This window comes from Buceros rhinoceros, unplaced genomic scaffold (assembly GCF_000710305.1).
Source record: "Buceros rhinoceros silvestris isolate BGI_N320 unplaced genomic scaffold, ASM71030v1 scaffold24438, whole genome shotgun sequence".
NCBI classification, from domain to species: domain Eukaryota; kingdom Metazoa; phylum Chordata; class Aves; order Bucerotiformes; family Bucerotidae; genus Buceros; species Buceros rhinoceros.
The window spans coordinates 9,664-13,776 of record NW_010425580.1 but is presented as its reverse complement, the minus strand read 5'-3'; positions in this window follow the sequence as shown (position 1 = coordinate 13,776).

The window sequence follows — 4,113 nt, the reverse complement described above, 5'->3', positions numbered from 1 at the left end:
CTGTTTTTTAAAAACAATTTTTTTTTTTTTTTTTTTTTTTTCATGCACAGGGTACTCTACTGTGAAATGTTAGGATCTGCCAGGGTGGTATTACCCGCATGCTTGTTAATCACAGATCTAGCTGTGCGTTGTTGTTTATGTACAAGCCCTCAGCAGTGAGGTCATCTGACATGGTCATAAATCGGTAAAATAAATTCCACATGACCACCTATACTTCCAGCAGTTTACTTCGCAGTTTACTTTAGCAAAGAGCTGTTTTTTTAAACTAAGTTAACCCTTTTAATCTTAATATACCACATGAAAAATGCAAAAAACATTTGTTTGCAATAATTTTATATCTCTGCCTCTTGTTGATGTTCTCTCTATTAAAACTGGGGTTCTTTAGGGTATTTCGGACAAATGGTATTTTGTGATTTAAAAGAAATACCTGTAAAATACTGGTTTAATAGAGAGGCTTGTCATCCACATTCACAGCAATATGCCAGCAATTGTATCCTACATACATAAAAAAATTATAATTCTTTTTTACCTAGAATAAGACTTAAAAATGCAAGGAAGGAACTCGGTTTTCTCCTACTTCTGAGCAGACAGCTGTACACAAACACGTGCGGAGAAACGCAATAGTGCATCATGCAGTCAAGTGGAAACGTAGCCAAGGGTTAACGATACTTGTCTGCAAGATCTGCTTTACTAGGAATGAGGATACGCCAGGAATTAGCTCTTCAACTGCACGAGGTGTCTGTGACTTCATTAGACCCGTTGGTGACAAGAACTAACTTGCAATACCTTTATTCAACTCGTGGTGTTCACCAGTGAGCCTTACCCAGGGTTCACTGGTAAGTAGTTATCTTCAGCAAATATATATTTTTTTTTTTTAAGTAGCATTGCCTGCTTTAGGTTTAAAGTGGTTATGTCCAGATGCAGATGTTCAAATGAAAGATGAGAGTCTTAAGCTTTCTGAGGCGTCTCTTTGAAGGTACTCTAACTGGGTGCTTAATAGTATTTGAAAAGAGATCGAGGAGATCAGAGCTGAAGCAGGACAACCATTGCAGATGCTCTACCAGGTTCTTACACTGATGAGGCTGTAAACGGGACAAAACATAGTTATTCCTGTTTATATGCAACCATTGCAGCTAGAAAATATGACCCGAATGAAGTGTAAATGATTTTAAAGTATTTCTCTTTTATATTTTTATGGTTTATCTCGTTAGTCCTAATTCATTTGCAAGTAGGAAAAAAGCCTATTTTAGGCAATATTTTAAACTTGAGGTTTCTTTTAAGCACCCACAGGATTACAGTAAAAAGCATGAATCACTGGCTTCAGAGGTCAGATTGACTGTTCATGTCTCAGAATTTGTTATTAGGACTTTCCACCTCTGTGCTAACATCAAGAAATTAAGTAAACGATAGGCTGAAGAAATAAATGCAAAGGTGATGGATGCCTGCCCTCCAAATGCGGCCAGAACGGTTGCAAGTGGCACAATCATTTGTAGTCTCTTCTAGACATTATGAAACATGATGAAGGAAAAATCCAAATTGAGCTCCAGAGGTACCTAGATGTGTCTGTGGTGCTGGTTGCTGTGTGACTTGAGGAGGGTTTTGGACAGGGCCGTCATTGCTGAAGCCTTCCACAGGCAATCACTCTAAACACAGGGTGGTTTTGGCTGACCTGCCAAACACTCTTGTCATTCCTGTTTAGCAGATGAGCAAGAGCTAGATAAACATAAATAAATGATACTGCTCTGTGATTCACTCTGTGAGGATCAAAATGAAGTTTTAGACTCAACTGTTTAATGCTGATTATGTCTTGGCTGATGCAGAATTTCACTGCAAGCTGTAATTTGGCACTGACCCATCCGTCATCTAGAAAAGTCCCATCTTAAAGAATAGGGGAAATGTCAGAAAAAGGCTATTAGATGAGCCCATCATCATTTCTGGATTCATGCAGGAATTTCTGACTAAACACTACATTTAAACTGTTTTCTCATTTAAAATGCAACAGATGCTCAGACGCCGTGATGATGAATTCAGTATAAATGCCCCATTTGGGAGATTCGGTTATTTAATGGTGCTCTGAATTTCTGGGAGAATTCTGTATTTCCCTAGCAATCAGTCCAGAAAGCAGCAGAAAATGATTCCTGCAAGTAAAAAATAAGGTGAAGTAGCTATTGATGTTACCCTGAGACACTGAGCCAAAAAGATAGACGTGCAAGGTCACCGAACAGTGTGACGGAGATGAATAAACAGCTCCAGCCTTTTCTAACAACAGGTGATGCCACTGCAGCTCTCGGTCCACCTTGCCAAAGTACCATCTGTAGCTGCGTTTCTGTTCAAAGGATGGGCAAGAGCAGACAGACAGAAGACTGATGAATATGAGAAAGAGCAAAAAAAAAAAAGTGATGGAGTTTGGGTTAGTGAAAAACCACATAGGCGTTATCCCTTTTGCCCTTGTTTTACAGTCTAGTAGGAAAAAATAGCCAAGCTTACCTGATGTTAACTAACAAGCAGAGAGAAGGTTAGTGTTAGCATTACAAACCAGAAGCAGAAATAAGGGCGTTACCAGTTTCACCTGCTCTCCTGAGCACAGCAGTACATTGCTGAACTAAGAATATCTTTTTTTCCATGGCAGAAATGAAGTGTCGGACTTCATGTTCTTAAAATAACAATCAAGAGCGCATATGAGGCAAGCACAGAGTAACACTGACGATGTATTTTAAGGAGCCATTGGCCTGGTCTGGATGAGGTTCATGGAAGTCCTTGTGCAGCCCATTTGGAGAGCAGCTCCTGCCTGCCTGCCTAAATGCTCCCGTTTGCTGCCTGATCTGGGCCTGGCACAAGCATCCAGTCTGTCATGACTGCTGCTGCCACCGTGCAAGGCTTGATGACTTCTTCCCCACTCCCTGCTGGCGGGTGTAGGATGGGAGGAGAGCTTAGCACAGGATGCGAGGGAATTGGCTGCTCCTATAGGGAGGAGGTGGAGAAAGGGAGGTGGTCTGCTTGTCCTTTGGAAAGGAAAAGCGGCACATGAAGGAGGAGGATGGACATGTGCGCTTGGTGAGACGAGACTTTCTGTCTTAAACCAATAGAATTGCAAAATGTTAGTATGTCCACTGAAATTTAACTGCGAAAACACCCACAGGGTCTCATGGGATCATTCTGAGCGATTTACTGACACATGCTTTTCTCTCGAGTCTCCTTCCCTTTTAGTGATTGGATTGCTCACTATGACTGAAGGAAATTACATTTAACTACTTCTCTGCCATTAAGCAAATCTTCCTATAATTTCTGCCCAGCTTCCCATCTCTGACAGGGTAATAGCGGCACTTCTCCATCAACAACGTTGTGAGATGCTCAGATATAATGTTAATGGTGCTGGGGAAAGCATCTAGATAACAAATAATGTTGCATTATACTTCAAATGCAGGTAGTGCTATCTTCAGATTTTGAGTTGAGGAGCAACAGTGTAATTATCCTATTACCTTGCGAAAACATCCAATTATTTGTCAGTGATGTGAAAACCTGAGAACTTAAACATGAGAATTTCTAATATGAACATGGCTATTACTTTTTTCACTGACACTTTAACAATATCGATTTGCTCTGCTGCTGTGAGGAATGGATCCCACACACAGTTACGGAAGTGGGGACTGCATATTGCTATAATGGTATCTAATAAAAGATCCATTTCTGATTTTAGTAAGTGTAGTATATATGCAAAGTATGTGTTTAGCTTTATAATTCATTTAAATACATACGATTTAAGTTTTACTCATAGCAAATTAAGGGCTACTATTACTCTAGCCTTTGTAAAGCCCATTAAGGCAACTTCAAAGGGAGACACGTAGAAAAAAAAGTAAGAGGAAAAAGCTAGTTCTCCCTTCTTTTTAAAAAATATCACTGAACTCTGAGCCCAGTTTGAAGTCAGAATTCTGTATCCAGTATTCCCTGATCTCAAGAAAATAAGTTTCTGAATTCTATCAAAAATTGCAGGTTTCTCAGTAAACAGCATGAAGAGTTTTTCCTATGAGAAAGGTTTTAATAATTAAAGGTAGTCAATATTGAAGTACAGGAGATTATTTGATCTTGTTCAGAAACTGACGCTTTCCAGAAGGG